At 42.8% G+C, this 8327-nt stretch overlaps 1 protein-coding gene across 7 annotated transcripts in view; it reads left to right on the top strand.

Annotated features, from left to right (window-relative positions):
• The first annotated feature begins 3852 nt into the window (after positions 1-3852).
• The window catches only part of LOC108709856 (R3H domain-containing protein 2-like), a 96993-nt gene continuing 92518 nt past the window's right edge, over positions 3853-8327 (top strand). For 4 of the 7 annotated variants that reach the window (XM_041584412.1, XM_041584414.1, XM_041584413.1 and 1 more), the window contains exon 1: positions 3854-4275. The gene's annotated coding sequence lies outside the window, so the exon portion shown is untranslated. Of the gene's footprint in view, positions 4276-8327 lie in introns of all 7 variants that reach the window. The other 3 variants (XM_041584411.1, XM_041584409.1, XM_041584416.1) reach the window with 2 other exon arrangements.

Below are 8327 nucleotides of genomic sequence, written 5' to 3'. Positions count from 1 at the left end.
ACCAGTCCATGACTTTGTATATTTTGGGAGTGTAAAACCAACATAATTTGGTAAACCATTTAAAATTGGGGGTAAAGGGTTGCAGAGCCATTGCCCATTATGGATGGATTGTATTAATAATTTCATATGGCTGTATAATAGATCCATGGGCCCATGTAAAGTAGCTTAAATGATTAACAAAGTCCTTTATAATTTCGACATATTGATATTGTATTCCTCCAAGTTATTAATAACATAATACATTTCCATTTATGTGTCCAACCTACAGTATATTTACTATGCTAGAAAGCAAATCCCTATGAACTTTATTACTAACAACCCATCCTGCCCTCCAACTTCACCCAAAAATCATGCTGAATACATTCCTCTTACTTCTTGTGTTTGTCATATAAGCCCATATTTAGAAATTATCTTGTTCCTAATGATTGTAAGAAATCATCTACCTATCCACTTATATGATTTAATGTGTATGCAACTGGGATAAAATGTTTTCACCAAACACTAAGCTAATGCCACTAATGGAAGGTTACAAATATGTACTTTGAAAAAGAAATTTTAAGAACCTTGAACATTCTGTTTTTTTTCACATGATAAATTTCGAATTTTTAGAGCTTCTTAAAAAAATTTAGAAAAACAAACATTTTTTGAGATTTGCGAGAAAAAAATGAAATTCAGTTGTTAATGAACAGACCCCTTAATATAATAGGTAGGAATGGAGATTTTTTTAACCAGTGAAACTTTGATAATATGCTTTCAGTTTAACCACAAAAAGAGGGTTGTCTGTGCTCTTTCACTGATGTTGCAAATGTATTGTTACATAAGATTGAGGAAGATGTAGCTTCATCTTTCAGTTCGCCAGGTCTAAGCTGGCAAAGGAGACTCTGGCAAAAGGGGTAACATAATGGAAAAATCACACTTTAGTGAATTTGCGGAATAACGATCGTTTGCCTAAGCGGAAATTCGCCTGGCTAAAGGCTGCAAAACTTAGTTAGCGTTGAGCTCATTCACTAGAGAATTGTCCTCTAAGCCTGTTAGTAAATTGGCAATGCCCCTGCAGATTTCTGGTGAATTTTCACTAGCGACGGTCACCTTTGCCCTTTAGTAAATTTGCCTCCATGGGAGAGGCCTCTATCCTATTTGGAAGTTTCTGTGGTCTGCACTGGATTTAGCCAGAAAATCTTACTATTTCAGGCTTTTTGAGCAAAAATCCAAAATATTCTGGCTTTTTGGGAAAAAGCCCCCAAAAAATCGAGTCATTTCGGAAAAAATCATACGATTTGGATTTTTTCTCAATTTTAAGTTTTCCCCCGGATCCGATAAAATTTTACTTTTTAATAATAAATAAGGACAAATCGTGGATTCTAGTTTTGCGGTCCTTCTTTTAATATCATTTGGATTTTGATAAATAACCCTCTTAATCTCTGTATATTTATACTTATTTATTTCTATTCTTGATATTAATCATTATGCTTGCCCTTCCTATTTCTACTTTTCTACTAAGTAAAATTTACAGTGCTGCCTAATCATGTTGCGAGTGACTTGATATACACATACATATTTCAAATTAGTGGTGTGCAGGCTGGCCAGATACTCGCCGGTCAGGTGGGTTTGGGCCGACCTCGAATCCCCATTTACGGTACTGGTTAGAGTCTTGCCAGGGCCGGAACTAGGGGTAGGCAGAAGAGGCAGCTGCCTAGGGCGCAACGATTGAGGGGCGCTGAGCAGCTGCCTCTTCTGCCTACCTCTAGACCAGACGCACCTTATACCCAGCTTGCCCGCTCCCCTTTCCATCACGCGCGCAACGTCAATGAGCACACGTGTGCGTGTGACGTCACTGCGCATGCGCATAAAATGTTACAGCCCATACGCGCGCAATGTCACTGGGCCACAGGAGAAGGAGTCGGCAAGTGTCACCGGGCCACCAATCCACAGGAGAAGAAGGGGGCGAGCTGGCCGGCTGGGTTGCCTAGGGCGCCCGGCCGGCATGGCCCGCCTCTGAGTCCTGCAGCGGGTCGGGTACCCGCAGGTTACCGGCAAAAAAAGTGTGTTCCCTGCGGAACGAGGGTAGGCTTTTCAGGTGAGGGTATAAATGTGGGTCTATGGGATGCGGGTCTGCGGGACGCAGGTTGGGTTGCGGGTCTCTTCCTGCTGCAGCTCTCCCTCCACTTGTCTCCCCCTCCCATCTGACTTTAGACATAGCTCTCTTATATCACAAGTTGCGCTTGTGTCCCTCTCGGCCATGGTTGATGATGTCACTTCCGGTTTGCAGCAACATCACTTCCAGTTTATTGGTGGTCGGTGAGTTGCGGATAAGGCAGTTGCGGGTCAGGTAGCGGTTCAAAGTGGGTAAATATATGGGTTGCGGTTCGGGTTGTGGCCTGCGGGTTTGGGCCTTAGAAATTGGTTCTGCACAGGACTCTAGTGGCAGGCGCATCCGGGTTGAGCTCCTCTTCCTGCTCTCCCCGCCCACCACCACCACTTGGTGGCACGCGTGCCTGTTCCCCCCGCCCCTTTTGTGACCTCATCGGGGGGTTGAGTTGGCACGGGTCTATAAAACTAAGCCGGAAGTTGGGTGCGGGTTGAGGGAGGTCAGGTTCGGGTTTTACCAGACCAGACCATCACTATTTCAGGTCATGAGGCCGGCCAGGAAAAATATGTGAACTTAAGTTAAAACTTTAAAAATAGTGGCCACAAACCGCTACAAATTTATGGAAAACAAATAGAAAAATGTTATGTGCAATTAGCATGTTTTCCCTTAATTAGTAGCAACGACAGGGAATGGCTTTTCAGCACAGTAAGCACATTACAACATATCAAGGGGTATTCATTTTAAAGGGATATTGTCATGGGAAAACATGTTTTTTCCAAAACACATCAGTAAATAGTGCTGCTCCAGCAGAATTCTGCACTGAAATATATTTCTCAAAAGAGCAAACAGATTTTTTTTTATATTCAATTTTGCTAGACATTTTGTCAGTTTCCCAGCTGCCCCCAGTCATGTGACTTGTGCACTTTAGGATGGAACTACTTTCTGGCAGGCTGTAATTTCTCCTACTTAATGTAACTGAATATGTCTCAGTGGGACTTGGCTTTTTCTATTGAGTGCTGTTCTTAGATCTTCCAGGGAGCTCTTATCTTGTGTTAGAGAGCTGCTATCTGGTTACCTTCCTATTGTTCTGTTGTTAGGCTGCTGGGGGGGGGGGTGATATCACTTTAACTTGCAGTACAGCAGTAAAGAGTTACTGAAGTTTATCAGTGCACAAGTCACATGACTTGGGGCAGCTGGGAAACTGACAATATGTCTAGCCCCATGTCACATTTCAAAACTGAATATAACAAAATCTGTTTGCTCTTTTGAAAAATGCATTTCAGTGCAGAATTCTGCTGGAGTAGCATCATTAACTGATGCGTTTAAAAAAAAAAAACGTTTTTCCATGACAGTACCCCTTTAAGCAGAATGCAGAGCGTCTCAAAGGCAACTACTTGCGACGCAGCAGGGGGGCAACGCTCTAATTGCCGCGAAGGAAGCTGCCACAAAACAGGGCCAAACATTTTCAGGTACCGAAGTTCAATAGACGCTGTACATTTAGGACGGTTGTAAAATCTGTTTGGATAACAGCCCGAAACATCCAACATCCAACCCGAAAAACTGCATTAGCCCAGTACTTCTGCTGTACTTGTCCTGAACTCACACTTTAGTAGCGCGAGACTAAAAGGGGCGGCTCTTTCCCCTACCGACAGCTCCTATTGGATAGCCGCTCTCCGGTGTTTACACGAGGCCTTGGCGACAAGTAACCAATAGAAAAGCGAGTCAGGTTGCGTGCCTGTTTTGGAGCGCTTGATGTCAGAACGTCAGCGCCGTCGTGTGCTGACGCTACACGTAGCCTGCCAGGAGGAGGGGTCTGGACATTTTTTTCCTTCTTTTATTTCCTTTTTCCCCTTTTTTCTTTTCTTTCTCTTTTTTTTCTCCCCTTTTCTCCACTCGTTCACTTTTATCTCCTTCCCATCATTTATTTTGTCGGTTCTTCTATTTTGTGATGCCCCCTAGTCTCCCACGCGTGTCTCCGGCGGACTCCCCTGTCTCGCATAGCCGGGGCTGACCGGGCTGAGACACCCATATCATTCCTACTGAAGCAGCAGCAGCAGCTCCTCGACTTCATACCGAATTATTAGTTCGCTTTCATTCCTTCCCTCAACCTTCCCTGAAGCTCTGGGCCCTGATCTCTGGGAGACCCCTACAGAGAGTGGGGACAAGAGACGTCCGATACGAACAAGGTAATTGTACAGACAGTCGTAACTACTAAACTAACGTAGCTTTCCACCTGTTGCTGAACTACAGCTCCCCCATCCTCTCTCTGTTTTCTCTTGGGGGATGATGGGAGTTGTAGCACTCCTGCCATTGCATGCATTCTACTGTTAAAAGGATAATTCATCTCTAAATTAGTGTCTGTTTTGGATGATCTTGTTCTTATCCACTTTTCCACTGGTAGCCTTTCTTTCTTTATATGGCTTTGGAGTTATTTGCCTTTGTCTTACTAGCTTGCCACTTACTATTGCGATTCAATTGTAGGCTGCCACAAAAACCGGCCTTCACTCCATAGTGTGATGCAAATAAAAGGTCATTTATTAAACAAAAAAGAAAATCTCAAGGGGTGGTCTTGCTCTTTCATGCCTTGTGGGCACTTAGGGGCAAATTCACTAAGTGCTGAAAATGAGCCTTCGCCGCACTTTGCCAGGGCGCCGATAATTCACTTAAATCCGAAGCTGCGCCCAGGGAGGCGAAAGATAGCGAAGTTACACTAGCGTTAATTCGTCAAGCAAAGCGAAGTTACGCTAGCGATGCCTAATTTGCATATGGCGCCAAGTTAAAGTACAATGGACTTATATGAAGCAGCAAATACATTACACTACACAAGCCTGGGAAAGCTTCATAAAATAAATTTTGCCCTATACATGTGCCTACTGTATAGTTTATGTGCCTTATGTTAGGAAATGTAGGGGGGAAGGAGGGTACCCCCAAAATATTTAAAGCCAGTGTTTTTTGGGACTTAGAAAAAAATAAACGTTTTTGCACTCTATTGCACTCTATTGCACTCTATTGCACTCTATTGCACTCTATTGCACTCTATTGCACTCTATTGCACTCTATTGCACGCTATTGCACGCTATTGCACTTTGCCTGGTCTGAGGTGGCAAAGGCAAGTCTGGCGCAAGAGGTAACGTTCAGTAAAATGCGCAACTTAGTGAATTAGCGTAGTTACGTCCCTTCGCCATAGCGCAACTTTGCCTGGCATAAGGGTGCGAAGTAGCGCTAGAGTAGTCCACTTCGCTAGCGAATTTACGCCAGCACCCATTAGTTAATTGGCCAAGTAACGAAATGACGTCACGCTGGCAAATTTGCATACCGAGTCGGCAGCTTGTTGGCCTGTGTATGAGGCCCTCTGACAGCTTCCCAGATCGACATGTCGCTGAAAGTCGGCTAGATGTCGAATTCGACAGGACTAAAAATCCCATTGGATCACGGCCACATCTCTCAAGTGTATGGCCACCTTAAGGCTAAGGGCATTCTGTACAACCAGTGATATTTAAATGGAAACACACCAACACATTAACATGTTGATTCTATGGGGCAGATTTACTAAAGGGCAAAGTGACTAATGTTAGCGAAAATTCGCCAGCATGACCTCATTTTGTTAATTCGCCAATTTACTAACAGGTGCAGGCTACTTTGCTAGTGAAGGCTATGGCGAATGTAACTACGCAAATTCACTAAGATGTGGATTTTAATGAACGTTACCTCTTGCGCCAGATTTGCCTTCGCCACCTCAGAACAGGCGAAGTGCAATAGAGTAGATAGGAGTTCCTCAAAAAATAGTTGAAAATTTTTCAAAGTCCCAAAAAATGCTTGCGACTTTTCATTTTTCAGGGTCATAGGCTGTAAAAGATAGTAAATTTTTTCTGGGGTACCCGGCTTCCCCCCTACATTTCCTAATTTATGGCACATAAACGATACACTGGGCTCATGTGTAGGGCAATATAACAACTTTATTTTATTAAGGTTTCCTGGGCTTGTGTAATGTATTGGCTGCAACACATACGTCCATTCAACCTTAACTTCCCGCCGTATGCAAATTAGCCAATGATAGCGCAACTTTGCTTGCCGCAATAACGCTAGTGCTACTTCGCCAGCGTTTTGGCGCCCTGGACGCAACTTTGCATTTTAGTGAATTAGCGTTGTCCTGGTGAATCCACGCCTGGCGAAGTGTTGCGTTGTGAGTGAAGCTGTCGATGGCGAATTTTCGGAGGTTAGTGAATTTGCCCTATGTGTACTCTGCTTCTCTTGGACAATACAATTGCATATGTACTAACCTTTCTGATTGGCTGTCCAAAGCACTTCTCTGATATCACTGGTTGTACAGAATACCCTTAGCCTATGACTAAGTGCCCACAAGGCATGAAACGCGTAAGGCGGGTGGCCTTCAGATGTTTTTTTTGTTTAATAAATTACTTTTTATTTGCATTTCACTTTGGAGTGAGGTCCGTTTTTTGTGCCAGCCTACAATTGAAACGCAAATGTATGACATTACCTCCCCAAGCTGAAGTTCTGGGGCTTGAGCACCTGGACCCCCTGTTAATATTGGCAAACTGGACACCTACCCCTTTCCCCTCCTCCCTTTTTTGCCCCTTCATTAAAACTTGCAACTTACAATGCTAATTAGTTGTTGAGGATCACTGGCCCCTTCAGTCAAAAGTCTATTGCTTTGGGAGGCTACAGTTTTTAGTTTTCCTGTTTAAACACTCAAACCACTACATTGGACCCTAGTAACCAAATAGCTGCAGGATGTTCACAATGGGGCAGATGCTGAACAGAAAGCTAAATCTGAGATTCATAAAAAAATGAGAAACATAAAAAAATGTTAATTGTCTGCATCCTTCCTAAGTTTTAAGGCTAAATTACATTCTGAGTGTTTAAATTGAGTCTGTGGCGTATTTGGCATATTTCTAATGTATCTTTACAGGGATTATTAGCCACAGAGGGTGCTCATCATCACACAAGGAATTTTTTTTCTTGGTGTTTATTATGCTTTCTAAAAGTTCTTGAGGTTTATTGACCGTATTTCCTTCCATTTGGTGTAACGCTATATCATAGCTTGTTAGGGGGTGCTGGCAGTTGTGCTGCAACAACAGCAAAAGCTCTGGAGGTCAGACATGCCTTTCAAGTATTATTATCCATTGTATAGCATTGGCTTTTTATGAAGAGCTTTGCAGGCAATATTGAGCAACATACATATTTCCTGTTCCAAGGAAATTTGCAGACAACTTTTACAACCATCTGCAACTTAAGTTTCCGGCTATTTATTCCGAAAAATGGTAAAAAATGTTGGCAGAAAATGCAATTGACCAAACTTTTTTGTTCTGGCAGAGAATGTAGTTGACCAAACTTTTTTGTTCTGACCTTTGAAACACCTATAACACTTTTCACACGGTTAAAAATAGAGGGTTAGCTGTCTGATTACCAAGGATTAGTCCTGTGTAATGTGTGCTATCCAGTATACCAACTTCTCTCCCATTCTCTACAAGTAGAACTGCACTAATGTAAAATACACCTTCACAATGGCTTATTTCCAGGGCACGTGCTAACTTGCTAACAGCAACCAATCAGCACTTTGCTTTATTTTTTGTTCAAAATTAATTGTTTATTAGTTGCTCATAAACCATCCCCCTTAAACAATATTCTGTCATGGCGACCTTGGTATGTGTTATAAACTATAGTCCTGGTCCTTCCTCTGAAAGTCTTTCTTGCTATCACTTTAGCTTTTGCCACTTTTAAAGGGGTTGTACACCTTCCAAAACATTTTCGGTTCAGTTGTTTTCAGATTGTTCTCACATAAACAAAGACTTTTTTTTAAATTGCTTTCCATTTTTTTTTCTGTTCCCAAAATTCAAGTTTAATGTTCCTGTCTCTGCTGTTTGAGTCTGGCAGCTCAGTGATCCAAACTTTTTACAATGAGGGCCAGATTTGGTGCGGTGAAAATGTGTGGGGGCCGATCATGGAGCCTGACATCAATTCCGAGGTAGCTAGCTTGTGATCAGGATCATTCACTCCTGGAGATGGACGTGTACACTACATTTAGGGAGTGGAGAAGTGGAGTCTGTTTGGACTTATTCCCCGAGCCTCATTTAAACAAGGAATCGCGTAGCCGTAATATTTGGGCATATTAGTGAAATGATCTGCCACTTGTTCTATACATTATTATTAATTTCATGACAGCGGCTGAGGGCCAGTGTAAATTTGAAAACGGGCCGCCATTGGCCCCCTGGCCGGA

The sequence above is a fragment of the Xenopus laevis genome, chromosome 2S, assembly GCF_017654675.1.
Source record: "Xenopus laevis strain J_2021 chromosome 2S, Xenopus_laevis_v10.1, whole genome shotgun sequence".
NCBI classification, from domain to species: Eukaryota; Metazoa; Chordata; class Amphibia; order Anura; family Pipidae; genus Xenopus; species Xenopus laevis.
Note: the sequence above shows the minus strand (reverse complement) of the source record. Positions and strands in the feature narration are given on the sequence as shown.